The following is a 27954-nucleotide window of genomic DNA, read 5'->3' on the forward strand; positions in this document are numbered from 1 at the left end:
GTCCAGTTGAGTCGGGCCACAAGAACCTAGACTCCTGCGGCAAGAGCCGCAAGAGCCCAGTTTAGTGGGGCCGCAAGGGCCCAGTTGAGTCGGGCGGCAAGGGCCCAGTTGAGTCATGCTGCAAGGGCCCAGTTGAGTCGGGCCGCAAGGGCCCAGTTTTAGTAGTAGTAGTAGTCGTGCATCTTGTCCCAAGTAGTGCATCTTGTCCCAAGTAGTGCATCTTGGAAAGGTACTGCATCTTGTAGTTTTTCGACCGACCTATGACAGTTGAGTTGACAGTTGAGTCGGGCCGCAAGAGCCCAGTTGAGTCGGGCCGCAAGAGCCCAGTTGAGTCGGAACGCAAGGGCCCAGTTGAGTCGGGCCGCAAGAGCCCAGTTTAGTCGGGCCGCAAGAGGCCATTTGAGTCATGCCGCAAGGGCCCAGTTGAGTCGGGCCGCAAGGGCCCAGTTGAGTTGGGCCGCAAGGGCCCAGTTGTAGTAGTAGTAGTAGTCGTGCATCTTGTTCCAAGTAGTGCATCTTGGATATGTACTGCATCATGGATAGGTACTGTATCTTTGATAGGTACTGCATCTTGTAGTTTTTCGACCGACCTATGGAAGTTGAGTTGACAGTTGAGTCGGGCCGCAAGAGCCCAGTTGAGTCGGGCCGCAAGGGCCCAGACTCCTACGGCAAGACCCGCAAGAGCCCAGTGGAGTCGGGCCGCAAGAGCCCAGACTCCTGCGGCAAGAGCCCAGACTCCTGCGGTGCCCAGTGTAGTCGGGTCGCAAGGGTCCAGTTGATTCGGTTGAGTCGGGCCGCGAGGGCCCAGTTGTAGTAGTAGTAGTAGTAGTAGTGCATCTTGTCCCAAGTAGTGCATCTTGTCCCAAGTAGTGCATCTTGGATAGGTACTGCATCTTGAATAGGTACTGCATCTTGGATAAGTACTGCATCTTGGATAAGTACTGCATCTTGGATAGGTACAGTATCTTGGATAGGTACTGCATCTTGGATAGGTACTGCATCTTGTAGTTTTTTGACCGACCTATGAAAGTTGAGTTGACGGTTGAGTCGGGCCGCAAGAGCCCAGTTGAGTCTGGCCGCAATGTCCCAGACTCCAGGGCCAAAAGCCGCAAGAGCCCAGTTGAGTCGGGCCGCAAGGGCCCAGTTGAGTCGGGCCTCAAGGGTCCAGTTGAGTCGGGCTTCAAGGGTCCAGATGAGTCGGGCTTCAAGGGTCCATTTGAGTCGGGTTTCAAGGGTACAGTTGAGTCCGGTTTCAAGGGTACAGTTGAGTCGGGCTTCAAGGGTCCAGTTGAGTCGGGCCGCAAGAGCGGCGGTCGAGGGTCCAGTTGAGTCTGGCCTCAAGGGTACAGTTGAGTCGGGCCTCAAGTGTCCAGTTGAGTTGGGCCTCAAGGGTCCAGTTGAGTCGGGCCGCAAGGGCCCAGTTGAGTCGGGCCTCAAGGGTCCAGTTGAGTCGGGCCTCAAGGGTCCAGTTGAGTCGGGCCTCAAGAGTCCAGTTGAGTCGGCCCTAAAGGGTCCAGTTGAGTCGGGCTTCAAGGGTCCAGTTGAGTCGGCCCTAAAGGGTCCAGTTGAGTCGGGCTTCAAGGGTCCAGTTGAGTCGGCCCTAAAGGGTCCAGTTGAGTCAGGCTTCAAGAGTCCAGTTGAGTCGGGCCTCAAGGGTCCAGATGAGTCGGGCCTCAGGGGTCCATTTGAGTCGGGTTTCAAGGGTACAGTTGAGTCGGGATTCAAGGGTCCAGTTGAGTCGGGTTTCAAGGGTCCAGTTGAGTCGGGCCTCAAGGGTCCAGTTGAGTCGGGCCTCAGGGGTCCATTTGAGTCGGGTTTCAAGGGTACAGTTGAGTCGGGATTCAAGGGTCCAGTTGAGTCGGGCTTCAAGGGTCCATTTGAGTCGGGTTTCAAGGGTACAGTTGAGTCGGGCCTCAAGGGTCCAGTTGAGTCGGGCCTCAAGGGTCCATTTGAGTCGGGCCTCAAGGGTACAGTTGAGTCGGGTTTCAAGGGTACAGTTGAGTCGGGATTCAAGGGTCCAGTTGAGTCGGGCTTCAAGGGTCCAGTTGAGTCGGGCCGCAAGAGCCCAGTTGAGTCGGGTTTCAAGGGTACAGTTGAGTCAGGTTTCAAGGGTACAGTTGAGTCGGGATTCAAGGGTCCAGTTGAGTCGGGCTTCAAGGGTCCAGTTGAGTCGGGCCTCAAGGGTCCAGTTGAGTCGGGCTTCAAGGGTTCAGTTGAGTCGGGCCGCAAGAGCGGCGGTCGAGGGTCCAGTTGAGTTGGGCCTCAAGGGCCCATTGTGGGTATCGCTTCTCGGCCTTTTGGCTAAGAGCAAGTGTAGTATCTTCAACTATATTTGGTTTTGGTTTGCGTCACCTCTGGGGTCAACCTGGTTTTTGCCCTTGTGGCACTTACCTTTGGCCTCAGAGGACAAATTGTACTTTTGTTTGTTTGTAACCTTTGTTATATTTTTTTCAACACCTTTAAGGCACCCCAGCACTTTATTGTAAGTACAATCTTAACTGGTTTTAGCTGCACATATTTTTTTTTAAATTGGTTTTATCTGGTTTTAAGCTAGTTTTAGTGAGTTTTATTTGGTTTTAAGCTGTTGGTGCCTCCAGAATGTCAGCCTCCCATGCCGGCAGGAGGAGGCACCACAGCGTGTGCTTCACCCTGAAGGAGGTGTCTGGAAAAGTACCACAGTTTCACGTTTGGACTTTTCCAGACACCTCGTCCAGAAACCTCTGAATTTCAAAGCCGATGACCTGAACTGTATCTTGACCCTGCCTTTCAACAAAGACTTTGATGTGAGCTTTCGCTCTGCGATAGTTCTGAAAGAATTCTGGACAAGGTTTGAAGGGGTGAAGCCCCAGTTTACAGCATTCATTGTGGAGAATTTGACTGACAACTCTGACGCTGATGACATTTGTATGTGGCTGGGAAGATTTTGCACGGTGAAAGGCCAGGCTATCAAGGTCAGAGATGTGGATGGCATTTGGACAGGCAGCTGGAGGGTCCCCATCCAACAATGCAAGGGCTACCAAGGCCTGAAGCACCTGCCTAGTATGATAGTCCTGGGGGATAACTGGGGCTACATCCACTACCAAGGACAACCCAAGCTCTGCCGGCGGTGTGGGGATTATGGGCAGGGAGGCTTGCACTCAAGTGGTCAGCGGGAAGTGTAGAGAAATTGGGCACACATTCGAGGAATGTACCAATGGCAGAAAGTGCAATCTCTGTCGGGACTTAGGTCACCTCTTCAGAGACTGCCCAAAATCATTTGCCAACAAACTGAAGGCCGGAACCCAAAATGTTGCACAAGAACAAGATGGCGGACAAGCACATGGAGGACTTGAAAAAATGGTGGAAGAGCTACTTGGAAAGGAGGGGGCTGAGGGGGAGAGGGTGGGTACGGAGGCTCCTCCTACACAGACCCAGTAGGAGGAGGTGGGGCCTGCGGAGGCTCCACCCACACACACTTGGGAGGGGGTGGTGGTGCCTGCGGGAGTCCCATCCACTGACACTCAGACGGGGAGGGGGAACAGAGGCCTGAGGAGGCCTCCATTCCTGAAACCCAAATGGAACTCGGGACCATAGAGGCGATGGGACCCCTCGGGCCTCCGGACCCCCTGGATGAGTGTCTGAACTCCCTCCTGAACCACGCCCAGTACCTCAAGAGGCCTCTGTCAGAATCGTCCTCTGAGAGTAACTTGCTCTCGGAGAAGAGACCTGGGACCCTCTCAGACAGTGACTCTGTGGAGGAGCCCAGAACCTTCCCCTCCGATTCACCCAAAGAGGTCTCGTTCCTCACGGTAGCTATGAAATCAACCCCAAGGACTTTCCCCATGAAAAGAATGGACAGAAGGGGACACGTTGCTAAAACCCCTCCTCTCTCACCTACAAGAGAGAAGGCAGAGCAACATTTACAAGGTCCTCCATAACGGTCTCTTTTAACCGGATTTTAACTGTTTTATTTCGTTTTATTGTTATATCTGTTTTCAACCATGCTCATGGCGATCACATTCTCAACAATCAATGTCAGAAGTGTGAAGTCTAGAGTTAGAGCCCAGAGCATTTTATCCTGTCTTAACTCTTTAAACTCGGATGTGTTTTTATTACAAGAATGTTGTCTACCGTTTTTAAATCATTACAGAGACTGGGAGGAGTGGTGGCCACACACATCCGTCTGGAGTGGCTCCAACCAAAATAAAAATGATGACGTGGCCATTTTAATCAAGAACCCCCTGGTGACGGTAACGGGCAGCACTTTTAATACATCTGAGTTTTATGGGGCGGGATTTTAAACTCTTAAATATTTATGGTTTTACTGATAAACACAACAGGTATGAGTTTTTAGAAGATCTGCAGTTCCACATGCTAGGTAGAACTCCTTTTATTTTAGCAGGGGATTCAAACTGTATTTTAACCAAAGATGATAGGAACAGAACAGGGGATTTTCAACTAGACAAAACATCGGTTTTATTGCAGGGTTTGTGTAGGGATTTTAAACTACGAGACTGTTTCAAAACCATGCATCCTAGAGAGTTGGGCTTCATCTGGTTCAGTGGTGATGGCACCAGAGCCTCTCGCATTGACTACGTTTTTACCAGGGACTGCCCACCTACCGATGCTAGATTGACCCCTGTTTTCTTTTCTGATCACGTGATGCTTTCCTGCACTCTGTCACTGTCCTCGGGTTTGACTTCAGGAAGTGGTCTATGGAAGTTGAACCGCTCCCTGTTAAACGATGCTGACACCATCAGTCAGTACAGGGAGCAGTTCAAGGACTGGCAGACCCTTCAAGACTTACATGAGACACGAGCACACTGGTGGGAGATGGTCAAATCTAGGACTAGGACTTTTTTTAGACACATGGGGAAAAATAAAAAAATAAAAGAGAATAGCCGCATGTTGGGACTGCAGAAACGGTTGCAAAGATATTTTAACTTAATAAAAGAAGGACTTGATTTTAATGAAGAAATAAAAAAGATCAAAAAGGAAATGTCAGATCTTGCTGAAATAAAAAGTAAAGGAATCATTTTAAGAGCAAAAGAAAAATAATTGGAACAAAACGAAAAATGCACAAGGTACTTTTTAAAGACAATTTTGAACAAAAGTGAAACATTTTTAACACTCAAAAAAGAGGACGGCCAGCTGGCACAAACAACCGAAGAATTAAAACAAACAGTTGAAAAGTTTTATGAAAAGCTATATGGTGCGAAACAAATAAATTAAACCGTTTTAAACACACTTTTTAACTGCATTGAAAACATTTTATCAGACAGTGAGCTTTTAACCCAGGATTTTCCCCTTTTAGATTCAACAAAACATATCAGGACTTTTAAAAAGGGCAAATCCCCGGGGGCCGACGGGGCCGGCCCGGGAGGAAGATCACCGACAGCATAGAATCAGAGACACCATCTGTTATGCGAGAGACAGAAACATTCGGCTAGTAGTCCTAAATTTAGACTTCGAGAAGGCTTTTGATCGGGTCTCGCACCAGTACCTCTTTGCGGTACTGCAAAAAGTGGGCTTACCTGAGAGGTATTTAGAGTGGGTGGAGCTGCTATACCGCGGGATCAGCAGCAGATTCATTGTTAACGGGCATCTTACAAAAGCAGTGCAAATCAACTGCGGTGTCCGTCAGGGCTGTCCGTTATCTGCCCTCCTGTACGTTCTTGAGAAGGGATCAACTAATCAAAGGGGTGGGCATCCCGGGTGGGGGGGGGATGCATTTTATACATGGACGACGTGAACATTTTATGCACTGACCTTTTATCTGTAAACAGGACTTTGGACTTGACGGACTGGTTTGGACTGGCCTCTGGGTCTAGACTTAACAGGACCAAGACCCAAGCCCAATTTTATGGACCATGGACCCCCGACGAGACCGCCGGACTCCCCCTCACTGTGACCCAAGGACAAAAGATACTGGGAATCAAGTTTGACCGGGAGGGGGGTGGAAATGCAAATTGGGGCAACCTGATAGGAAAAGTTAGGCAAAGACTGGGACTCTGGACATTTAGAGGACTGACCATGGAAGGGAAGGTTTTAATCGTCAAGTTAATGATTTTACCCTTGTTTTTACTAATTTGTTCTGTTTTTATCCCTCCAAGGAGCGTGCTTTTAACTGTGGAGAGGGCAATCTTTTACTTCTTATGGGGGTCAAAGTGGGAAAGAATAAGAAGAGATGTCATGAAGAGAACCAAAGAAAAAGGGGGGAAAGGCGTCCCGGACCTCCACCTTTTCCTGGGAGCCATATACACGGCAATGCACCTGACACTTTCAAAGGACCCATCCAGAAATCCAAAGACTACAGCCTTCACACGATACTGGATGGGTTCCTACCTGAGGACCAAGAAGTTTTTACCGATCGACCTGAGAACACCAGTGTCTTCTAACCTGCCTAAGTTTTATGCTTTCATCCCCACCTTTTTAAAGCATTTTAACCTAGAGCAGGAGGAGTTGCAACTTTTAACCAACCACCGTTTTATAATTTCTTCTGTGCAGGAGCGGGAACCAGTGAGTCCAGTGCGTGGGCTCGCACTTGGTGAGCCATCACAAGTTTGGCGCAATGTCAACCATCCTTCTCTCCCAAACAGACTCCGGGACCTGTCCTGGATGGTGGCTCATGAGGTTCTCCCGGTCAGAGCCGTGATGCACTCCCGAGGACAGTCCCGAAACGCATCCTGCCCCCGACCAGATTGTGGCGCGCCTGAGTCGGTGAGGCACTTCCCCTTGGAGTGCAGCGCCGCCGTCGACCAGTGGGCAATAGCCGGATCCTTGCAATTCCCGTACCTACCAGCAGGGGAGGTCCTGACAGCCCAGCTGATGCTGTACGGGGTGGGCCTAAGTCAGAGAGTAACAAAAAATAACTTCTCAAGAATTTGGCTCACCCTCGCCGCCATCAAAGACGCCATCTGGACCTCCAGAAACCTGTTGGTAGGAAGGCACATGCAGATCCCCCCCGTGGCTGTGATCCGGAAGGCAGCAGCTACAGTCCGAGAGGCTGTAGCTGCAGGCGGCGGGCCATAGGACACAGCCACAAAGAAGAAATCGCCTCTGTGCTCATTCGGACAAGGATACCGGAAGCCTCACTCGCAGGTCAAAGCCGCAGCGGCCTGGCTCTCCAAAAGAGGAGCTGTGGGAGAGAGCCTCCTCTGAACATCACAGGCTCCCGAGAGAGCAAATGTTTGGGGGAGCAGGTTGAGTTATTCTGGATTGGGACTCACCCCGCTTCTGCACAAAGAGGGCTTTTATGAACTGCACTCCCTTTTAATGGACACTTTTATTGACACATTTATTTAAATAAACATTGTTTTTAGCCATTTTATCACTAAACCACTTTAATGAAAACCTATTTATTAAACCATAGGTTTTATTGTTGATGTGTGTAAAAATGTGCAAAAAAGAAACAATGTGAAAATGTAAATCAATGAAATGTGATCAATATTGTTTATGGTGTCAATAAACTTTTTCGAAAGAAACAATCTGTTCTTATCAGTTTAATATCTGATACGTCCCCTACCCGGGGACCGTATATTAAATTGATTTTTGGACCAGGGAGATGGAATTTGGGGCTTGCTCCGTCCACTCCACGCATCGGCTCGGTATTGCAGTACCTCCGAGAACGGTGCACCTCCTCTCTCAGGTTAAAAAAAGTCATTCAGTTTGTTTTCGCCGTCACGTTACATGCAAATGTGCCATCATACCCTCATGTTAAACGCTTCCTTGCCGTTTGTCTGCTCCGGAAGTGGACAAAAATTCTCGGAGACGTTTTGAGTGGAAGGGCTGGATATTTCAAATCTCCCGCCAAAAGCCCTGACTGGAGAAGAGGGGGAGGGAAGGTGAAGTATCTGTTCCTAAACCCAACCCCCTTGGGAGGTAGCCCATTCCACGTAAACCCTTGTGCAAAATAGGCCACCTTTGGAATTTGAGTGGCCCCTTTGTGAAGTACAGTACATGTGACTAGTTGTTTTGTTTTTTTTTGGGGGGGGGGTCAAACGCAACACCAACTTTCAAACCCATCGTCGACAAGTAAAGTCTTCGCATTTCGAGCCGGGGACCTTATGCGTGTGAGGCAAACATGATAACCGCTTCACTACAGAAGCGATAGTGTAGCGCAGGTACGTTGGTGGGACAAGTCCTCAGCGTCAGTGCAACGCTTTCGTGCTGGGTAAAACGCACTTTCTCTCCCCGTCTGGGAATCGAACCCAGGTCTTCCGCGTGACAAGCGGAGATACTGTCCACTATACTAACGAGAACATATGGGGCTGCAGGGGGGCCCCTTTTTTTTTTTTTTTTTTTTGGGCGTGTGTGTCGGTGTCTTTTTCCCCCGATCTCTGTGATGAAAAGTTTGAAGGACTACGCCGACAATTCCGCCGCTCCTCCCTCTTTTCTAGGAATAAACCATCGAGTTTGGAATGAACCGTGTCAAAGATTGAAGCAAACATAAAAGGAGGCTTTGTTTCTGCCCGGTTTCGAGCCGAGGACCTTTCGCGCGTTAGGCGAACGTGATAACCGCTACACTACAGAAACGACGTGCGAGCCTGTCGTGTCCCTTTTGCCGCGCGACCGCCGATGCAAATGAGCGCGTGAACAGAAGTACACTGCCCGTGATGAAGCCCCGTGTGCCCTCAAGTACTGGACGCCGTGTGGCGCTGCAACGTGGCACTCTTGTTTCTCTTCAGAGCGTATAAATCTTTCGCCTTTTACTAAAGATTTCCGTGGAGAGGGACAACAAGAGATCTTTCCAATTTTTTGATGCCCTGCTTCAATGCGGGGCTTTTCTACCTATGTCTAAAGCAAGCAAGCGGTCATCCTCCAAGAGCAAAGGTTGTGTCTTGTCGGCCTTTAAACATGCCCTTGCGTACCCTCCGTTTGGCATCCCGTGTTCAAGAACTTTAAAAGTAAAAAAGAGTGCTTAGAACGCACAGACTTGCGTGTGTATCGCTGCCGTTTAACCTGGGGCTCAATCGTCGGGTGGAAGCTGGTCCATGCAAATGGCCGGAAGGACCATGCTGCCACATTGCCTCTTCCAGGGCCTGGGCCTTGGCTCGGAGCGGAGCAACTCATACTTACCTGGCAGGGGCGACACCATGATCAGGAAGGTGGTTCACCCAGGGCGAGGCTCGTCCATTGCACAAACAGGATGTGCTGACCCCTGTGAATTCCCCTAATGTGGGAATCTCAACTGCATAATTTCTGGTAGTGGGGGACTGCGTTCGCGCTCTCCCCTCTTGTTTTTTGTCAGAGGAAAAAAAAAAAAACCCAAAGGGTCGTTTCCATGTACGCCGCTCGCGCTCCGGCCCCTCCGCCGGGCGCTTTGTGCGGGCGCCGCTTTGGACCGTTGACGGGAGGGTCAGCGTGGGGAGAGCTCACTGCTCCCCGAACCCATTGTGGGCATCGCTTCTCGGCCTTTTGGCTAAGATCAAGTGTAGTATCTGTTCTTATCAGTTTAATATCTGATACGTCCCCTACCCGGGGACCGTATATTAAATTGATTTTTGGACCAGGGAGATGGAATTTGGGGCTTGCTCCGTCCACTCCACGCATCGGCTCGGTATTGCAGTACCTCCGAGAACGGTGCACCTCCTCTCTCCGGTTAAAAAAAGTCATTCAGTTTGTTTTCGCCGTCACGTTACATGCAAATGTGCCATCATACCCTCATGTTAAACGCTTCCTTGCCGTTTGTCTGCTCCGGAAGTGGACAAAAATTCTCGGAGACGTTTTGAGTGGAAGGGCTGGATATTTCAAATCTCCCGCCAAAAGCCCTGACTGGAGAAGAGGGGGAGGGAAGGTGAAGTATCTGTTCCTAAACCCAACCCCCTTGGGAGGTAGCCCATTCCACGTAAACCCTTGTGCAAAATAGGCCACCTTTGGAATTTGAGTGGCTCCTTTGTGAAGTACAGTACATGTGACTAGTTGTTTTTTTTTTTTTTGGGGGGGGGTCAAACGCAACACCGACTTTCAAACCCATCCTCGACAAGTAAAGTCTTCGCATGAGGGCGTGCTTCTGCCCGGTTTCGAGCCGGGGACCTTTTGCGTGTGAGGCAAACGTGATAACCGCTACACTACAGAAGCGATAGTGTAGCGCAGGTACGTTGGTGGGACAAGTCCTCAGCGTCAGTGCAACGCTTTCGTGCTGGGTAAACCGCACTTTCTCTCCCCGTCTGGGAATCGAACCCAGGTCTTCCGCGTGACAAGCGGAGATACTGTCCACTATACTAACGAGGACATATGGGGCTGCAGGGGGGCCCCTTTTTTTTTTTTTTTTTTTTGGGCGTGTGTGTCGGTGTCTTTTTCCCCCGATCTCTGTGATGAAAAGTTTGAAGGACTACGCCGACAATTCCGCCGCTCCTCCCTCTTTTCTAGGAATAAACCATCGAGTTTGGAATGAACCGTGTCAAAGATTGAAGCAAACATAAAAGGAGGCTTTGTTTCTGCCCGGTTTCGAGCCGAGGACCTTACGCGTGTTAGGCGAACGTGATAACCGCTACACTACAGAAACGACGTGCGAGCCTGTCGTGTCCCTTTTGCCGCGCGACCGCCGATGCAAATGAGCGCGTGAACAGAAGTACACTGCCCGTGATGAAGCCCCGTGTGCCCTCAAGTACTGGACGCCGTGTGGCGCTGCAACGTGGCACTCTTGTTTCTCTTCAGAGCGTATAAATCTTTCGCCTTTTACTAAAGATTTCCGTGGAGAGGGACAACAAGAGATCTTTCCAATTTTTTGATGCCCTGCTTCAATGCGGGGCTTTTCTACCTATGTCTAAAGCAAGCAAGCGGTCATCCTCCAAGAGCAAAGGTTGTGTCTTGTCGACCTTTAAACATGCCCTTGCGTACCCTCCGTTTGGCATCCCGTGTTCAAGAACTTTAAAAGTAAAAAAGAGTGCTTAGAACGCACAGACTTGCGTGTGTATCGCTGCCGTTTAACCTGGGGCTCAATCGTCGGGTGGAAGCTGGTCCATGCAAATGGCCGGAAGGACCATGCTGCCACATTGCCTCTTCCAGGGCCTGGGCCTTGGCTCGGAGCGGAGGAACTCATACTTACCTGGCAGGGGCGACACCATGATCAGGAAGGTGGTTCACCCAGGGCGAGGCTCGTCCATTGCACAAACAGGATGTGCTGACCCCTGTGAATTCCCCAAATGTGGGAATCTCAACTGCATAATTTCTGGTAGTGGGGGACTGCGTTCGCGCTCTCCTCTCTTGTTTTTTGTCAGAGGAAAAAAAAAAAAAACCCAAAGGGTCGTTTCCATGTACGCCGCTCGCGCTCCGGCCCCTCCGCCGGGCGCTTTGCGCGGGCGCCGCTTTGGACCGTTGACGGGAGGGTCAGCGTGGGGAGAGCTCACTGCTCCCCGAACCCATTCTGGGCATCGCTTCTCGGCCTTTTGGCTAAGATCAAGTGTAGTATCTGTTCTTATCAGTTTAATATCTGATACGTCCCCTACCCGGGGACCGTATATTAAATTGATTTTTGGACCAGGGAGATGGAATTTGGGGCTTGCTCCGTCCACTCCACGCATCGGCTCGGTATTGCAGTACCTCCGAGAACGGTGCACCTCCTCTCTCAGGTTAAAAAAAGTCATTCAGTTTGTTTTCGCCGTCACGTTACATGCAAATGTGCCATCATACCCTCATGTTAAACGCTTCCTTGCCGTTTGTCTGCTCCGGAAGTGGACAAAAATTCTCGGAGACGTTTTGAGTGGAAGGGCTGGATATTTCAAATCTCCCGCCAAAAGCCCTGACTGGAGAAGAGGGGGAGGGAAGGTGAAGTATCTGTTCCTAAACCCAACCCCCTTGGGAGGTAGCCCATTCCACGTAAACCCTTGTGCAAAATAGGCCACCTTTGGAATTTGAGTGGCCCCTTTGTGAAGTACAGTACATGTGACTAGTTGTTTTTTTTTTTTTGGGGGGGGGGTCAAACGCAACACCGACTTTCAAACCCATCCTCGACAAGTAAAGTCTTCGCATGAGGGCGTGCTTCAGCCCGGTTTCGAGCCGGGGACCTTTTGCGTGTGAGGCAAACATGATGACCGCTACACTACAGAAGCGATAGTGTAGCGCAGGTACGTTGGTGGGACAAGTCCTCAGCGTCAGTGCAACGCTTTCGTGCTGGGTAAAACGCACTTTCTCTCCCCGTCTGGGAATCGAACCCAGGTCTTCCGCGTGACAAGCGGAGATACTGTCCACTATACTAACGAGGACATATGGGGCTGCAGGGGGGCCCCTTTTTTTTTTTTTTTTTTTTGGGCGTGTGTGTCGGTGTCTTTTTCCCCCGATCTCTGTGATGAAAAGTTTGAAGGACTACGCCGACAATTCCGCCGCTCCTCCCTCTTTTCTAGGAATAAACCATCGAGTTTGGAATGAACCGTGTCAAAGATTGAAGCAAACATAAAAGGAGGCTTTGTTTCTGCCCGGTTTCGAGCCGAGGACCTTTCGCGCGTTAGGCGAACGTGATAACCGCTACACTACAGAAACGACGTGCGAGCCTGTCGTGTCCCTTTTGCCGCGCGACCGCCGATGCAAATGAGCGCGTGAACAGAAGTACACTGCCCGTGATGAAGCCCCGTGTGCCCTCAAGTACTGGACGCCGTGTGGCGCTGCAACGTGGCACTCTTTTTTCTCTTCAGAGCGTATAAATCTTTCGCCTTTTACTAATGATTTCCGTGGAGAGGGACAACAAGAGATCTTTCCAATTTTTTGATGCCCTGCTTCAATGCGGGGCTTTTCTACCTATGTCTAAAGCAAGCAAGCGGTCATCCTCCAAGAGCAAAGGTTGTGTCTTGTCGGCCTTTAAACATGCCCTTGCGTACCCTCCGTTTGGCATCCCGTGTTCAAGAACTTTAAAAGTAAAAAAGAGTGCTTAGAACGCACAGACTTGCGTGTGTATCGCTGCCGTTTAACCTGGGGCTCAATCGTCGGGTGGAAGCTGGTCCATGCAAATGGCCGGAAGGACCATGCTGCCACATTGCCTCTTCCAGGGCCTGGGCCTTGGCTCGGAGCGGAGCAACTCATACTTACCTGGCAGGGGCGACACCATGATCAGGAAGGTGGTTCACCCAGGGCGAGGCTCGTCCATTGCACAAACAGGATGTGCTGACCCCTGTGAATTCCCCAAATGTGGGAATCTCAACTGCATAATTTCTGGTAGTGGGGGACTGCGTTCGCGCTCTCCCCTCTTGTTTTTTGTCAGAGGAAAAAAAAAAAAACCCAAAGGGTCGTTTCCATGTACGCCGCTCGCGCTCCGGCCCCTCCGCCGGGCGCTTTGCGCGGGCGCCGCTTTGGACCGTTGACGGGAGGGTCAGCGTGGGGAGAGCTCACTGCTCCCCGAACCCATTGTGGGCATCGCTTCTCGGCCTTTTGGCTAAGATCAAGTGTAGTATCTGTTCTTATCAGTTTAATATCTGATACGTCCCCTACCCGGGGACCGTATATTAAATTGATTTTTGGACCAGGGAGATGGAATTTGGGGCTTGCTCCGTCCACTCCACGCATCGGCTCGGTATTGCAGTACCTCCGAAAACGGTGCACCTCCTCTCTCAGGTTAAAAAAAGTCATTCAGTTTGTTTTCGCCGTCACGTTACATGCAAATGTGCCATCATACCCTCATGTTAAACGCTTCCTTGCCGTTTGTCTGCTCCGGAAGTGGACAAAAATTCTCGGAGACGTTTTGAGTGGAAGGGCTGGATATTTCAAATCTCCCGCCAAAAGCCCTGACTGGAGAAGAGGGGGAGGGAAGGTGAAGTATCTGTTCCTAAACCCAACCCCCTTGGGAGGTAGCCCATTCCACGTAAACCCTTGTGCAAAATAGGCCACCTTTGGAATTTGAGTGGCCCCTTTGTGAAGTACAGTACATGTGACTAGTTGTTTTGTTTTTTTTGGGGGGGGGGGGGGGTCAAACGCAACACCGACTTTCAAACCCATCCTCGACAAGTAAAGTCTTCGCATGAGGGCGTGCTTCTGCCCGGTTTCGAGCCGGGGACCTTTTGCGTGTGAGGCAAACATGATAACCGCTACACTACAGAAGCGATAGTGTAGTGCAGGTACGTTGGTGGGACAAGTCCTCAGCATCAGTGCAACGCTTTCGTGCTGGGTAAAACGCACTTTCTCTCCCCGTCTGGGAATCGAACCCAGGTCTTCCGCGTGACAAGCGGAGATACTGTCCACTATACTAACGAGGACATATGGGGCTGCAGGGGGGCCCCTTTTTTTTTTTTTTTTTTTTGGGCGTGTGTGTCGGTGTCTTTTTCCCCCGATCTCTGTGATGAAAAGTTTGAAGGACTACGCCGACAATTCCGCCGCTCCTCCCTCTTTTCTAGGAATAAACCATCGAGTTTGGAATGAACCGTGTCAAAGATTGAAGCAAACATAAAAGGAGGCTTTGTTTCTGCCCGGTTTCGAGCCGAGGACCTTACGCGCGTTAGGCGAACGTGATAACCGCTACACTACAGAAACGACGTGCGAGCCTGTCGTGTCCCTTTTGCCGCGCGACCGCCGATGCAAATGAGCGCATGAACAGAAGTACACTGCCCGTGATGAAGCCCCGTGTGCCCTCAAGTACTGGACGCCGTGTGGCGCTGCAACGTGGCACTCTTGTTTCTCTTCAGAGCATATAAATCTTTCGCCTTTTACTAAAGATTTCCGTGGAGAGGGACAACAAGAGATCTTTCCAATTTTTTGATGCCCTGCTTCAATGCGGGGCTTTTCTACCTATGTCTAAAGCAAGCAAGCGGTCATCCTCCAAGAGCAAAGGTTGTGTCTTGTCGGCCTTTAAACATGCACTTGCGTACCCTCCGTTTGGCATCCCGTGTTCAAGAACTTTAAAAGTAAAAAAGAGTGCTTAGAACGCACAGACTTGCGTGTGTATCGCTGCCGTTTAACCTGGGGCTCAATCGTCGGGTGGAAGCTGGTCCATGCAAATGGCCGGAAGGACCATGCTGCCACATTGCCTCTTCCAGGGCCTGGGCCTTGGCTCGGAGCGGAGCAACTCATACTTACCTGGCAGGGGCGACACCATGATCAGGAAGGTGGTTCACCCAGGGCGAGGCTCGTCCATTGCACAAACAGGATGTGCTGACCCCTGTGAATTCCCCAAATGTGGGAATCTCAACTGCATAATTTCTGGTAGTGGGGGACTAGTTCGCGCTCTCCCCTCTTGTTTTTTGTCAGAGGAAAAAAAAAAAAACCCAAAGGGTCGTTTCCATGTACGCCGCTCGCGCTCCGGCCCCTCCGCCGGGCGCTTTGCGCGGGCGCCGCTTTGGACCGTTGACGGGAGGGTCAGCGTGGGGAGAGCTCACTGCTCCCCGAACCCATTGTGGGCATCGCTTCTCGGCCTTTTGGCTAAGATCAAGTGTAGTATCTGTTCTTATCAGTTTAATATCTGATACGTCCCCTACCCGGGGACCGTATATTAAATTGATTTTTGGACCAGGGAGATGGAATTTGGGGCTTGCTCCGTCCACTCCACGCATCGGCTCGGTATTGCAGTACCTCCGAGAACGGTGCACCTCCTCTCACAGGTTAAAAAAAGTCATTCAGTTTGTTTTCGCCGTCACGTTACATGCAAATGTGCCATCATACCCTCATGTTAAACGCTTCCTTGCCGTTTGTCTGCTCCGGAAGTGGACAAAAATTCTCGGAGACGTTTTGAGTGGAAGGGCTGGATATTTCAAATCTCCCGCCAAAAGCCCTGACTGGAGAAGAGGGGGAGGGAAGGTGAAGTATCTGTTCCTAAACCCAACCCCCTTGGGAGGTAGCCCATTCCACGTAAACCCTTGTGCAAAATAGGCCACCTTTGGAATTTGAGTGGCCCCTTTGTGAAGTACAGTACATGTGACTAGTTGTTTTTTTTTTTTTGGGGGGGGGGTCAAACGCAACACCGACTTTCAAACCCATCCTCGACAAGTAAAGTCTTCGCATGAGGGCGTGCTTCTGCCCGGTTTCGAGCCGGGGACCTTTTGCGTGTGAGGCAAACATGATAACCGCTACACTACAGAAGCGATAGTGTAGCGCAGGTACGTTGGTGGGACAAGTCCTCAGCGTCAGTGCAACGCTTTCGTGCTGGGTAAAACGCACTTTCTCTCCCCGTCTGGGAATCGAACCCAGGTCTTCCGCGTGACAAGCGGAGATACTGTCCACTATACTAACGAGGACATATGGGGCTGCAGGGGGGCCCCTTTTTTTTTTTTTTTTTTTTGGGCGTGTGTGTCGGTGTCTTTTTCCCCCGATCTCTGTGATGAAAAGTTTGAAGGACTACGCCGACAATTCCGCCGCTCCTCCCTCTTTTCTAGGAATAAACCATCGAGTTTGGAATGAACCGTGTCAAAGATTGAAGCAAACATAAAAGGAGGCTTTGTTTCTGCCCGGTTTCGAGCCGAGGACCTTTCGCGCATTAGGCGAACGTGATAACCGCTACACTACAGAAACGACGTGCGAGCCTGTCGTGTCCCTTTTGCCGCGCGACCGCCGATGCAAATGAGCGCGTGAACAGAAGTACACTGCCCGTGATGAAGCCCCATGTGCCCTCAAGTACTGGACGCCGTGTGGCGCTGCAACGTGGCACTCTTGTTTCTCTTCAGAGCGTATAAATCTTTCGCCTTTTACTAAAGATTTCCGTGGAGAGGGACAACAAGAGATCTTTCCAATTTTTTGATGCCCTGCTTCAATGCGGGGCTTTTCTACCTATGTCTAAAGCAAGCAAGCGGTCATCCTCCAAGAGCAAAGGTTGTGTCTTGTCGGCCTTTAAACATGCCCTTGCGTACCCTCCGTTTGGCATCCCGTGTTCAAGAACTTTAAAAGTAAAAAAGAGTGCTTAGAACGCACAGACTTGCGTGTGTATCGCTGCCGTTTAACCTGGGGCTCAATCGTCGGGTGGAAGCTGGTCCATGCAAATGGCCGGAAGGACCATGCTGCCACATTGCCTCTTCCAGGGCCTGGGCCTTGGCTCGGAGCGGAGCAACTCATACTTACCTGGCAGGGGCGACACCATGATCAGGAAGGTGGTTCACCCAGGGCGAGGCTCGTCCATTGCACAAACAGGATGTGCTGACCCCTGTGAATTCCCCAAATGTGGGAATCTCAACTGCATAATTTCTGGTAGTGGGGGACTAGTTCGCGCTCTCCCCTCTTGTTTTTTGTCAGAGGAAAAAAAAAAAAACCCAAAGGGTCGTTTCCATGTACGCCGCTCGCGCTCCGGCCCCTCCGCCGGGCGCTTTGCGCGGGCGCCGCTTTGGACCGTTGACGGGAGGGTCAGCGTGGGGAGAGCTCACTGCTCCCCGAACCCATTGTGGGCATCGCTTCTCGGCCTTTTGGCTAAGATCAAGTGTAGTATCTGTTCTTATCAGTTTAATATCTGATACGTCCCCTACCCGGGGACCGTATATTAAATTGATTTTTGGACCAGGGAGATGGAATTTGGGGCTTGCTCCGTCCACTCCACGCATCGGCTCGGTATTGCAGTACCTCCGAGAACGGTGCACCTCCTCTCACAGGTTAAAAAAAGTCATTCAGTTTGTTTTCGCCGTCACGTTACATGCAAATGTGCCATCATACCCTCATGTTAAACGCTTCCTTGCCGTTTGTCTGCTCCGGAAGTGGACAAAAATTCTCGGAGACGTTTTGAGTGGAAGGGCTGGATATTTCAAATCTCCCGCCAAAAGCCCTGACTGGAGAAGAGGGGGAGGGAAGGTGAAGTATCTGTTCCTAAACCCAACCCCCTTGGGAGGTAGCCCATTCCACGTAAACCCTTGTGCAAAATAGGCCACCTTTGGAATTTGAGTGGCCCCTTTGTGAAGTACAGTACATGTGACTAGTTGTTTTTTTTTTTTTGGGGGGGGGGTCAAACGCAACACCGACTTTCAAACCCATCCTCGACAAGTAAAGTCTTCGCATGAGGGCGTGCTTCTGCCCGGTTTCGAGCCGGGGACCTTTTGCGTGTGAGGCAAACATGATAACCGCTACACTACAGAAGCGATAGTGTAGCGCAGGTACGTTGGTGGGACAAGTCCTCAGCGTCAGTGCAACGCTTTCGTGCTGGGTAAAACGCACTTTCTCTCCCCGTCTGGGAATCGAACCCAGGTCTTCCGCGTGACAAGCGGAGATACTGTCCACTATACTAACGAGGACATATGGGGCTGCAGGGGGGCCCCTTTTTTTTTTTTTTTTTTTTGGGCGTGTGTGTCGGTGTCTTTTTCCCCCGATCTCTGTGATGAAAAGTTTGAAGGACTACGCCGACAATTCCGCCGCTCCTCCCTCTTTTCTAGGAATAAACCATCGAGTTTGGAATGAACCGTGTCAAAGATTGAAGCAAACATAAAAGGAGGCTTTGTTTCTGCCCGGTTTCGAGCCGAGGACCTTTCGCGCATTAGGCGAACGTGATAACCGCTACACTACAGAAACGACGTGCGAGCCTGTCGTGTCCCTTTTGCCGCGCGACCGCCGATGCAAATGAGCGCGTGAACAGAAGTACACTGCCCGTGATGAAGCCCCATGTGCCCTCAAGTACTGGACGCCGTGTGGCGCTGCAACGTGGCACTCTTGTTTCTCTTCAGAGCGTATAAATCTTTCGCCTTTTACTAAAGATTTCCGTGGAGAGGGACAACAAGAGATCTTTCCAATTTTTTGATGCCCTGCTTCAATGCGGGGCTTTTCTACCTATGTCTAAAGCAAGCAAGCGGTCATCCTCCAAGAGCAAAGGTTGTGTCTTGTCGGCCTTTAAACATGCCCTTGCGTACCCTCCGTTTGGCATCCCGTGTTCAAGAACTTTAAAAGTAAAAAAGAGTGCTTAGAACGCACAGACTTGCGTGTGTATCGCTGCCGTTTAACCTGGGGCTCAATCGTCGGGTGGAAGCTGGTCCATGCAAATGGCCGGAAGGACCATGCTGCCACATTGCCTCTTCCAGGGCCTGGGCCTGGGCCTTGGCTCGGAGCGGAGCAACTCATACTTACCTGGCAGGGGCGACACCATGATCAGGAAGGTGGTTCACCCAGGGCGAGGCTCGTCCATTGCACAAACAGGATGTGCTGACCCCTGTGAATTCCCCAAATGTGGGAATCTCAACTGCATAATTTCTGGTAGTGGGGGACTGCGTTCGCGCTCTCCCCTCTTGTTTTTTGTCAGAGGAAAAAAAAAAAAACCCAAAGGGTCGTTTCCATGTACGCCGCTCGCGCTCCGGCCCCTCCGCCGGGCGCTTTGCGCGGGCGCCGCTTTGGACCGTTGACGGGAGGGTCAGCGTGGGGAGAGCTCACTGCTCCCCGAACCCGTTGTGGGCATCGCTTCTCGGCCGTTTGGCTAAGATCAAGTGTAGTATCTGTTCTTATCAGTTTAATATCTGATACGTCCCCTACCCGGGGACCGTATATTAAATTGATTTTTGGACCAGGGAGATGGAATTTGGGGCTTGCTCCGTCCACTCCACGCATCGGCTCGGTATTGCAGTACCTCCGAGAACGGTGCACCTCCTCTCTCAGGTTAAAAAAAGTCATTCAGTTTGTTTTCGCCGTCACGTTACATGCAAATGTGCCATCATACCCTCATGTTAAACGCTTCCTTGCCGTTTGTCTGCTCCGGAAGTGGACAAAAATTCTCGGAGACGTTTTGAGTGGAAGGGCTGGATATTTCAAATCTCCCGCCAAAAGCCCTGACTGGAGAAGAGGGGGAGGGAAGGTGAAGTATCTGTTCCTAAACCCAACCCCCTTGGGAGGTAGCCCATTCCACGTAAACCCTTGTGCAAAATAGGCCACCTTTGGAATTTGAGTGGCCCCTTTGTGAAGTACAGTACATGTGACTAGTTGTTTTGTTTTTTTTTGGGGGGGGGGGGTCAAACGCAACACCGACTTTCAAACCCATCCTCGACAAGTAAAGTCTTCGCATGAGGGCGTGCTTCTGCCCGGTTTCGAGCCGGGGACCTTTTGCGTGTGAGGCAAACGTGATAACCGCTACACTACAGAAGCGATAGTGTAGCGCAGGTACGTTGGTGGGACAAGTCCTCAGCGTCAGTGCAACGCTTTCGTGCTGGGTAAAACGCACTTTCTCTCCCCGTCTGGGAATCTTGTTTCTCTTCAGAGCGTATAAATCTTTCGCCTTTTACTAAAGATTTCCGTGGAGAGGGACAACAAGAGATCTTTCCAATTTTTTGATGCCCTGCTTCAATGCGGGGCTTTTCTACCTATGTCTAAAGCAAGCAAGCGGTCATCCTCCAAGAGCAAAGGTTGTGTCTTGTCGGCCTTTAAACATGCCCTTGCGTACCCTCCGTTTGGCATCCCGTGTTCAAGAACTTTAAAAGTAAAAAAGAGTGCTTAGAACGCACAGACTTGCGTGTGTATCGCTGCCGTTTAACCTGGGGCTCAATCGTCGGGTGGAAGCTGGTCCATGCAAATGGCCGGAAGGACCATGCTGCCACATTGCCTCTTCCAGGGCCTGGGCCTTGGCTCGGAGCGGAGCAACTCATACTTACCTGGCAGGGGTGACACCATGATCAGGAAGGTGGTTCACCCAGGGCGAGGCTCGTCCATTGCACAAACAGGATGTGCTGACCCCTGTGAATTCCCCAAATGTGGGAATCTCAACTGCATAATTTCTGGTAGTGGGGGACTGCGTTCGCGCTCTCCCCTCTTGTTTTTTGTCAGAGGAAAAAAAAAAAAACCCAAAGGGTCGTTTCCATGTACGCCGCTCGCGCTCCGGCCCCTCCGCCGGGCGCTTTGCGCGGGCGCCGCTTTGGACCGTTGACGGGAGGGTCAGCGTGGGGAGAGCTCACTGCTCCCCGAACCCATTGTGGGCATCGCTTCTCGGCCTTTTGGCTAAGATCAAGTGTAGTATCTGTTCTTATCAGTTTAATATCTGATACCTCCCCTACCCGGGGACCGTATATTAAATTGATTTTTGGACCAGGGAGATGGAATTTGGGGCTTGCTCCGTCCACTCCACGCATCGGCTCGGTATTGCAGTACCTCCGAAAACGGTGCACCTCCTCTCTCAGGTTAAAAAAAGTCATTCAGTTTGTTTTCGCCGTCACGTTACATGCAAATGTGCCATCATACCCTCATGTTAAACGCTTCCTTGCCGTTTGTCTGCTCCGGAAGTGGACAAAAATTCTCGGAGACGTTTTGAGTGGAAGGGCTGGATATTTCAAATCTCCCGCCAAAAGCCCTGACTGGAGAAGAGGGGGGAGGGAAGGTGAAGTATCTGTTCCTAAACCCAACCCCCTTGGGAGGTAGCCCATTCCACGTAAACCCTTGTGCAAAATAGGCCACCTTTGGAATTTGAGTGGCCCCTTTGTGAAGTACAGTACATGTGACTAGTTGTTTTGTTTTTTTTGGGGGGGGGTCAAACGCAACACCGACTTTCAAACCCATCCTCGACAAGTAAAGTCTTCGCATGAGGGCGTGCTTCTGCCCGGTTTCGAGCCGGGGACCTTTTGCGTGTGAGGCAAACGTGACCGCTACACTACAGAAGCGATAGTGTAGCGCAGGTACGTTGGTGGGACAAGTCCTCAGCGTCAGTGCAACGCTTTCGTGCTGGGTAAAACGCACTTTCTCTCCCCGTCTGGGAATCGAACCCAGGTCTTCCGCGTGACAAGCGGAGATACTGTCCACTATACTAACGAGGACATATGGGGCTGCAGGGGGGCCCTTTTTTTTTTTTTTTGGGCGTGTGTGTCGGTGTCTTTTTCCCCCGATCTCTGTGATGAAAAGTTTGAAGGACTACGCCGACAATTCCGCCGCTCCTCCCTCTTTTCTAGGAATAAACCATCGAGTTTGGAATGAACCGTGTCAAAGATTGAAGCAAACATAAAAGGAGGCTTTGTTTCTGCCCGGTTTCGAGCCGAGGACCTTACGCGCATTAGGCGAACGTGATAACCGCTACACTACAGAAACGACGTGCGAGCCTGTCGTGTCCCTTTTGCCGCGCGACCGCCGATGCAAATGAGCGCATGAACAGAAGTACACTGCCCGTGATGAAGCCCCGTGTGCCCTCAAGTACTGGACGCCGTGTGGCGCTGCAACGTGGCACTCTTGTTTCTCTTCAGAGCGTATAAATCTTTCGCCTTTTACTAAAAAGATCACAAGTGTTGGGGCTGTGCGGTGTATGGAGCACAACACTTTAAGCGACGTGATCCAACATCGGCAGATGAGGAAATGGCAGCAGCTTCGCACGGCCCCCGGCGGAATGCACTCCGCTTCGAACTACTGGGAGAACTGGAAATGGATCGATTGACCTTCAGCAGACGCCTTTTGCAAAAAGAACTGGCTGTAACAACGAATCAACTGGACTTTATATTTGCCTTTCCTGGCAAAAAGATTTTTGAAGTCGTTTTCACCACAACGAAGCATCTGGAGACATGTTTGGAGTTGTACGAGAGGAAGAAAACATCCAGCACTGTCTTCCAGCAGGTGAACGTTACTCCTCTCACTGATTTGGATAAAAAAACTGTCCATATCGTTATCTATTCAGAAAAAGTGAGACTGGATGATGTCAAGACATGGGCCTCTTTCTTCTGCGATGTCCTAAAAGCAACAGAGGTTGTAGACATCGATGGCATTAAAACAGGAACCAAGCGGCTGGAAGTGAAGTTAAGAAGAACTAACGGGGAACTTCAACATCTCCCTAACTCCATTCAACTGGGGGCTTTCCGAGGCTCTGTCTTTTATCCGGGGCAGCCACGGAAATGCAGAAGATGCGGCAGCCTTGATCACCTTGCAGCAGGGTGCAATGTAGCCCAATGCAGAAAGTGCAAATCCCTGGATCATCCCACATCACTATGCACAGTTTCAGTTAAATGCAACCTGTGTTCGGCGGACACCCATCTCTTTAAGGACTGCCCACAAGCCTATGCTAATAGAGTGAAAGGGAATACAGTGACAACATCAGTATCATGCCAAGATGACCCGGATCCCTATTCCCAACTCTTTGATGAGAATCCCGTGTCACAAGACAGAATGGACAAGGCAGATGGACCGGACAACTCTCCAAAAGAACCACCCACAGTGAGACTTCAGGATGTCCCCAAAACTCTACAGGATGCAGAAGGGGTCTTCGACGGCCTGTTGGCCAGCCTCCCCCCCTTCCAGGAGGAGGGCACACAGGGGGAACCTGCACCGCAAGAGGATAGTCAAGATGGTTTAGCAGCAACAGCTGAAACCTTTCTTCCGGACACTCAAGTGGAATTTTTGGAACGGCAGGGGGCGGTAAAACGCCTTCAGAACACGTCAAGTGAGGAATCTTTCCACCTAGAGCAGTCTGAAAAGGTATGGCCACCTGCCTCGTCTCCCTCCACCGAATTCCTTGACCATACTAGCGTGAACACGTTTACAGTTGTGACAAAAATAAAATCGGCGGAAGGCCCCCCAAATCCACAAAAGAAAAAAAGGAAGGGTCACAGAACACAAGGAGAAAATGGTTTAGTGGTAAACTCCAACTATTAATATGACCTCTCTCTCAGTAGTCACAATTAATACAAGAGGCTTGAATGAATTGTTAAAGTGCCAGACAGTTTTCAATGAACTGCATAATGGAATTGGAGATATTTTCTGTCTCCAAGAATGTAATATACCTTTTAAAGATAGTTATAGAGATTATGAAAGTAGATGGCCTCATGGACAATCCTTTTGGTCTGGAGATAATGAAAACAAGAACTCTGGGGTAGCCATCTTGCTCTGAGGTCACCATTTTAATATAAACAGAGTCCAGAGAATAAGTGATGGAAGAATACTCTCTGTAGACTTAGATCAAAATGGAAAACAACTTAGAGTTATCAGTGTTTATTGTCCACCCACAGTGCAAGGAAGACTTAAAACCTTGGAACTTTTACAGACTTTATTTTTTTGCAAATATGAAGTTGTCATTGGGGGTGACTTTAACTGCATCTTGACTAGAACAGACAGATTGACAAAACGAGCTACTACGGCAAAACTAGATGCCAGCTCACACGCTTTGGCGAATTTAATAAGAGACTGTCATTTGAAAGACTGTGCGGAAAGTTTAGGGTCAAAACCAGACTTTACGTGGTCTAATGGCAAATCCTTCTCACGTATTGATCTTACCCTGGTGTCCCGAGGCCTTCTCCCCCTTAAATGTTGGAGAACACCAGTTGTCTTTTCAGATCACTTTAAGCTAACCACCGTGATAGACATTAAAGGAGGGTTGAAACGCCATACGGGCCCGTGGAAATTAAATATTGCTTTATTACAGAACAAATACATAGTAGAAAAATTAAAAGGAAAATTTGAACAATGGAAAACCCTACGAGATCTCCATAACTCCTGTGGAGACTGGTGGGAAGATATTAAATCCAGGACAAAATCCTTCTTCATGTCAGAGAGTAAAACACTGGCCGCTAGAAAGAGAATGTTTTATTCTAGACTTCAAAGAAAACTTCAAAACTACTATAAACTGGCACAAAACGGCTTTGACATGCAACAAGAGATTGTCACACTAAAAGCAAAACTATGTGAACTAATGAGGGAGAAGAGTAAAAGTATCCTCCTGAGAAGCAGGATCCAACATCTAGAGGAAAATGAGAAATGTTCCCGGTACTTTTTCCAAAAAATAGCAAAAGCAAAGCACCATATAACATCTGTCTATGATCAGGAAGGAAAAGAAGAGAAGGACATGGAAAAAATCATTCACATTATTAGGTCCTTTTTTGCCAATCTCTATCAGGACACACTGGTGTCTAGCAAAATGATGGACACTTTTCTTTCTAAGACTACTGGAAAACTTAGTACTTCAGTGAAGGAATCCTTAGACAAAAATATAACATTGGCAGAACTGACAAAAGCCATTACAAGTATGAAAGACAATAAAACTCCAGGCTTGGATGGTCTCCCCAAAGAGTTTTACGTTACCTTTTGGGAGCAGCTGAAACTCCCCCTTTTGGAGATGTACAACGAAAGTCTTGGCAAAGGAGCGTTGCCATCATCATTGAGACGGGGGGCAATCTCCCTCCTTCACAAAAAAGGACAAAAACAGAATCTACAGAACTGGAGACCACTAACCCTTCTAGGTGTCGATGTAAAAATACTGGCCAAGGTTTTATTTTTACGAACTCAACCCATCGTTGGTGACCTGGTGGAGAGTGAACAAACATGTGGAGTACAAGGACGGACAATGACAGATAGCCTAGCCCTGGTGAGAGACACGTATCTCCTCTGTAAAGAACGTAACAGCCCCCTATGTATACTAAGTTTGGACCTCGAAAAAGCTTTTGATAGCATAAGCCACGATTATATAAAAGCAGTGTTGAAACATTTTGGTTTTGGAGAAAATTTTAGACGGTGGGTTAACCTCTTGTACACTGACTGCCATAGTGTGGTAATAGTTAATGGACAACAAACAAATGCTATAGATATCCGGGCTGGGGTCAGACAAGGGTGCCCCTTGTCACCCACATTATTTATTTTAGCAATAGAACCGCTAGTTTGTGCCCTTAGAAGGAACAATGACATAAAAGGAATTTTTGTGCCAGGAAGTGAAAATAGACAGGCAAAAATATCAGTTTATATGGATGATATCACTTTGTTACTTTCAGACAATAAATCTATAGGAGAAGCCTTAAAGGTCTGTGAAAACTTTACTCTCGCTGCAAGCACAAGGGTTAATAAGAACAAAACCAAAATACTTTATTTGAATTGGAAAGAGAAATACGAAAATATAGACCTGATTAAAAATAAAGACACAATTAAAGTCTTGGGAATTCAGATAGGAAAAGACATGGAAGTAAAAAACTGGGAGTCAAAGCTACCCAAATTGACAGCCAATTTAAGAGCATGGCAAGATAGGGAGCTTACATTTACTGGGAAAGTCTTAATTGTGAACTCGGTACTGTTGGCTTCAGTGAATAATCTGGCGACTGTGTTTCCTGCCCCCTATCGGATACTTAAGACTCTGAAGAAGATGTTGTTCCAGTTTATCTGGGGGGGGAAATCAGAGAGACTCAAACGAAATATAATGCATCGCCTCCCACTGTGCGGGGGTATCGGGGTGCCATTAATCGAGGCAAAATTTGAAGCAATGTTCTTGGCCCCAATTTTAAAGGCAGTCCTTCTACCAGAAAGGGAAATTTTGTGGCACTATTTTGCAAAATTGTGGGTGGGTAGAAAAGTTTTAATCACATGGGGAAAAAGACCATCAATGGATGTCCCCCACGCCGAGATTTGCCCATCAGTCTACAAACATGTGCTTGAGAACTTATCCAAAGGACTTAGCCAGGTACCATCGACAGAACTGACAAGGAGAAAAATAGAACAAAAACTGTCCGTAGATTTGGAGAAACTTACCCCGGTAGATCTTTTATCGGCACAAGAGAGCAAAAGGGCATGGGAAAATATACATTTTCAAAAACTTACGAACAGACACAGAGATTTGGCCTGGCAAATTGGCCATAAATGTTTGCCAACCCGAGAGTTCCTTTTTAAAAGACACTTTACACCAAGCCCAAGATGCCCGAGACCCTTTTGTGGCAGTGAGGAAACTCATTTACACGTTTTTTGGACATGCCCTTTTGCTGTGAATGCCTGGGTAACAGTATCCCCATGGCTGAAAAATGTTGGGAAAATTCCATCAAGTTATAACAATATTGCCTATGGTGAAACAGCAAAATTCCAAAATAAGGAGAGGTGGTGGATTATAGTTAATTGTATAAAAGAAGCTATCTGGAAATCAAGGAATGTATTGACTTTTAAAAACTATCAAATGTCAGAAATGTTGTTGATGAAATGTGTTATGAATATTTTTAAAGATTATGTTTTAAGAGATTTAGTGGAAGGAAAGAGAGAAGAAATAATCAATTTATGGAAAATTCCAAACTCTTTTAAAGACTTGCTGTATTCATAGTTTTGGTAAATAATGTGTAATTGTATTGACTTTTGTAAACTGTGTTTAAAAGATGTGTTTTAAGTGTGGAAAGTATTTTGAAAGAAATTTATTGCTATGAAATAATAAAAACCGCCTGAAAAGTGAAAAGTGCCTTTTACTAAAGATTTCCGTGGAGAGGGACAACAAGAGATCTTTCCAATTTTTTGATGCCCTGCTTCAATGCGGGGCTTTTCTACCTATGTCTAAAGCAAGCAAGCGGTCATCCTCCAAGAGCAAAGGTTGTGTCTTGTCGGCCTTTAAACATGCCCTTGCGTACCCTCCGTTTGGCATCCCGTGTTCAAGAACTTTAAAAGTAAAAAAGAGTGCTTGCGTGTGTATCGCTGCCGTTTAACCTGGGGCTCAATCGTCGGGTGGAAGCTGGTCCATGCAAATGGCCGGAAGGACCATGCTGCCACATTGCCTCTTCCAGGGCCTGGGCCTTGGCTCGGAGCGGAGCAACTCATACTTACCTGGCAGGGGCGACACCATGATCAGGAAGGTGGTTCACCCAGGGCGAGGCTCGTCCATTGCACAAACAGGATGTGCTGACCCCTGTGAATTCCCCAAATGTGGGAATCTCAACTGCATAATTTCTGGTAGTGGGGGACTGCGTTCGCGCTCTCCCCTCTTGTTTTTTGTCAGAGGAAAAAAAAAAAAACCCAAAGGGTCGTTTCCATGTACGCCGCTCGCGCTCCGGCCCCTCCGCCGGGCGCTTTGCGCGGGCGCCGCTTTGGACCGTTGACGGGAGGGTCAGCGTGGGGAGAGCTCACTGCTCCCCGAACCCATTGTGGGCATCGCTTCTCGGCCTTTTGGCTAAGATCAAGTGTAGTATCTGTTCTTATCAGTTTAATATCTGATACGTCCCCTACCCGGGGACCGTATATTAAATTGATTTTTGGACCAGGGAGATGGAATTTGGGGCTTGCTCCGTCCACTCCACGCATCGGCTCGGTATTGCCGTACCTCCGAGAACGGTGCACCTCCTCTCTCAGGTTAGAAAAAGTCATTCAGTTTGTTTTCGCCGTCACGTTACATGCAAATGTGCCATCATACCCTCATGTTAAACGCTTCCTTGCCGTTTGTCTGCTCCGGAAGTGGACAAAAATTCTCGGAGACGTTTG

At 49.3% G+C, this 27954-nt stretch overlaps 25 non-coding genes and 3 pseudogenes across 25 annotated transcripts; 26 read left to right on the forward strand and 2 right to left on the reverse strand.

Moving 5' to 3' along the window:
- The first annotated feature begins 2281 nt into the window (after positions 1-2281).
- LOC140379800 (U2 spliceosomal RNA) lies at positions 2282-2417 on the forward strand (annotated as a pseudogene).
- Positions 2418-5360: 2943 nt separating this feature from the next.
- LOC140379771 (uncharacterized) lies at positions 5361-7249 on the forward strand (annotated as a pseudogene).
- A 196-nt stretch (positions 7250-7445) lies between these two features.
- On the forward strand, positions 7446-7620 carry LOC140379799 (U2 spliceosomal RNA; annotated as a pseudogene).
- A 1028-nt stretch (positions 7621-8648) lies between these two features.
- LOC140379802 (U5 spliceosomal RNA) lies at positions 8649-8762 on the forward strand. Its single transcript, XR_011930732.1, has one exon. It is a non-coding gene; the product is annotated as a U5 spliceosomal RNA (small nuclear RNA).
- Positions 8763-9049: 287 nt separating this feature from the next.
- On the forward strand, positions 9050-9215 carry LOC140379776 (U1 spliceosomal RNA). The gene has a single exon (XR_011930709.1). It is a non-coding gene; the product is annotated as a U1 spliceosomal RNA (small nuclear RNA).
- Positions 9216-9380: 165 nt separating this feature from the next.
- Positions 9381-9572, forward strand: LOC140379784 (U2 spliceosomal RNA). The gene has a single exon (XR_011930717.1). It is a non-coding gene; the product is annotated as a U2 spliceosomal RNA (small nuclear RNA).
- Positions 9573-9986: 414 nt separating this feature from the next.
- trnav-cac (transfer RNA valine (anticodon CAC)) lies at positions 9987-10059 on the reverse strand. The gene has a single exon. It is a non-coding gene; the product is annotated as a tRNA-Val (tRNA).
- A 561-nt stretch (positions 10060-10620) lies between these two features.
- On the forward strand, positions 10621-10734 carry LOC140379803 (U5 spliceosomal RNA). The gene has a single exon (XR_011930733.1). It is a non-coding gene; the product is annotated as a U5 spliceosomal RNA (small nuclear RNA).
- Positions 10735-11021: 287 nt separating this feature from the next.
- Positions 11022-11187, forward strand: LOC140379777 (U1 spliceosomal RNA). Its single transcript, XR_011930710.1, has one exon. It is a non-coding gene; the product is annotated as a U1 spliceosomal RNA (small nuclear RNA).
- A 166-nt stretch (positions 11188-11353) lies between these two features.
- LOC140379785 (U2 spliceosomal RNA) lies at positions 11354-11545 on the forward strand. The gene has a single exon (XR_011930718.1). It is a non-coding gene; the product is annotated as a U2 spliceosomal RNA (small nuclear RNA).
- Positions 11546-12593: 1048 nt separating this feature from the next.
- LOC140379814 (U5 spliceosomal RNA) lies at positions 12594-12707 on the forward strand. The gene has a single exon (XR_011930743.1). It is a non-coding gene; the product is annotated as a U5 spliceosomal RNA (small nuclear RNA).
- Positions 12708-12994: 287 nt separating this feature from the next.
- Positions 12995-13160, forward strand: LOC140379795 (U1 spliceosomal RNA). The gene has a single exon (XR_011930727.1). It is a non-coding gene; the product is annotated as a U1 spliceosomal RNA (small nuclear RNA).
- Positions 13161-13325: 165 nt separating this feature from the next.
- Positions 13326-13517, forward strand: LOC140379796 (U2 spliceosomal RNA). Its single transcript, XR_011930728.1, has one exon. It is a non-coding gene; the product is annotated as a U2 spliceosomal RNA (small nuclear RNA).
- A 1053-nt stretch (positions 13518-14570) lies between these two features.
- LOC140379812 (U5 spliceosomal RNA) lies at positions 14571-14684 on the forward strand. The gene has a single exon (XR_011930742.1). It is a non-coding gene; the product is annotated as a U5 spliceosomal RNA (small nuclear RNA).
- Positions 14685-14971: 287 nt separating this feature from the next.
- On the forward strand, positions 14972-15136 carry LOC140379780 (U1 spliceosomal RNA). Its single transcript, XR_011930713.1, has one exon. It is a non-coding gene; the product is annotated as a U1 spliceosomal RNA (small nuclear RNA).
- A 165-nt stretch (positions 15137-15301) lies between these two features.
- On the forward strand, positions 15302-15493 carry LOC140379786 (U2 spliceosomal RNA). The gene has a single exon (XR_011930719.1). It is a non-coding gene; the product is annotated as a U2 spliceosomal RNA (small nuclear RNA).
- Positions 15494-16541: 1048 nt separating this feature from the next.
- On the forward strand, positions 16542-16655 carry LOC140379804 (U5 spliceosomal RNA). Its single transcript, XR_011930734.1, has one exon. It is a non-coding gene; the product is annotated as a U5 spliceosomal RNA (small nuclear RNA).
- A 287-nt stretch (positions 16656-16942) lies between these two features.
- On the forward strand, positions 16943-17107 carry LOC140379781 (U1 spliceosomal RNA). Its single transcript, XR_011930714.1, has one exon. It is a non-coding gene; the product is annotated as a U1 spliceosomal RNA (small nuclear RNA).
- Positions 17108-17272: 165 nt separating this feature from the next.
- Positions 17273-17464, forward strand: LOC140379788 (U2 spliceosomal RNA). The gene has a single exon (XR_011930720.1). It is a non-coding gene; the product is annotated as a U2 spliceosomal RNA (small nuclear RNA).
- A 1048-nt stretch (positions 17465-18512) lies between these two features.
- LOC140379805 (U5 spliceosomal RNA) lies at positions 18513-18626 on the forward strand. The gene has a single exon (XR_011930735.1). It is a non-coding gene; the product is annotated as a U5 spliceosomal RNA (small nuclear RNA).
- A 293-nt stretch (positions 18627-18919) lies between these two features.
- Positions 18920-19085, forward strand: LOC140379806 (U1 spliceosomal RNA). Its single transcript, XR_011930736.1, has one exon. It is a non-coding gene; the product is annotated as a U1 spliceosomal RNA (small nuclear RNA).
- A 165-nt stretch (positions 19086-19250) lies between these two features.
- On the forward strand, positions 19251-19442 carry LOC140379793 (U2 spliceosomal RNA). Its single transcript, XR_011930725.1, has one exon. It is a non-coding gene; the product is annotated as a U2 spliceosomal RNA (small nuclear RNA).
- A 417-nt stretch (positions 19443-19859) lies between these two features.
- On the reverse strand, positions 19860-19932 carry trnav-cac (transfer RNA valine (anticodon CAC)). Its single transcript has one exon. It is a non-coding gene; the product is annotated as a tRNA-Val (tRNA).
- A 94-nt stretch (positions 19933-20026) lies between these two features.
- Positions 20027-20140, forward strand: LOC140379801 (U5 spliceosomal RNA). Its single transcript, XR_011930731.1, has one exon. It is a non-coding gene; the product is annotated as a U5 spliceosomal RNA (small nuclear RNA).
- A 287-nt stretch (positions 20141-20427) lies between these two features.
- LOC140379772 (U1 spliceosomal RNA) lies at positions 20428-20593 on the forward strand. The gene has a single exon (XR_011930705.1). It is a non-coding gene; the product is annotated as a U1 spliceosomal RNA (small nuclear RNA).
- Positions 20594-20758: 165 nt separating this feature from the next.
- Positions 20759-20950, forward strand: LOC140379798 (U2 spliceosomal RNA). Its single transcript, XR_011930730.1, has one exon. It is a non-coding gene; the product is annotated as a U2 spliceosomal RNA (small nuclear RNA).
- Positions 20951-27295: 6345 nt separating this feature from the next.
- LOC140379815 (U1 spliceosomal RNA) lies at positions 27296-27461 on the forward strand. Its single transcript, XR_011930744.1, has one exon. It is a non-coding gene; the product is annotated as a U1 spliceosomal RNA (small nuclear RNA).
- A 165-nt stretch (positions 27462-27626) lies between these two features.
- On the forward strand, positions 27627-27818 carry LOC140379794 (U2 spliceosomal RNA). The gene has a single exon (XR_011930726.1). It is a non-coding gene; the product is annotated as a U2 spliceosomal RNA (small nuclear RNA).
- Positions 27819-27954: the final 136 nt, after the last annotated feature.

Source organism: Eucyclogobius newberryi, unplaced genomic scaffold, assembly GCF_026437365.1.
Source record: "Eucyclogobius newberryi isolate DKJ021-1_F unplaced genomic scaffold, fEucNew1.0.hap1 SCAF_433, whole genome shotgun sequence".
Classification (NCBI taxonomy): Eukaryota; Metazoa; Chordata; class Actinopteri; order Gobiiformes; family Gobiidae; genus Eucyclogobius; species Eucyclogobius newberryi.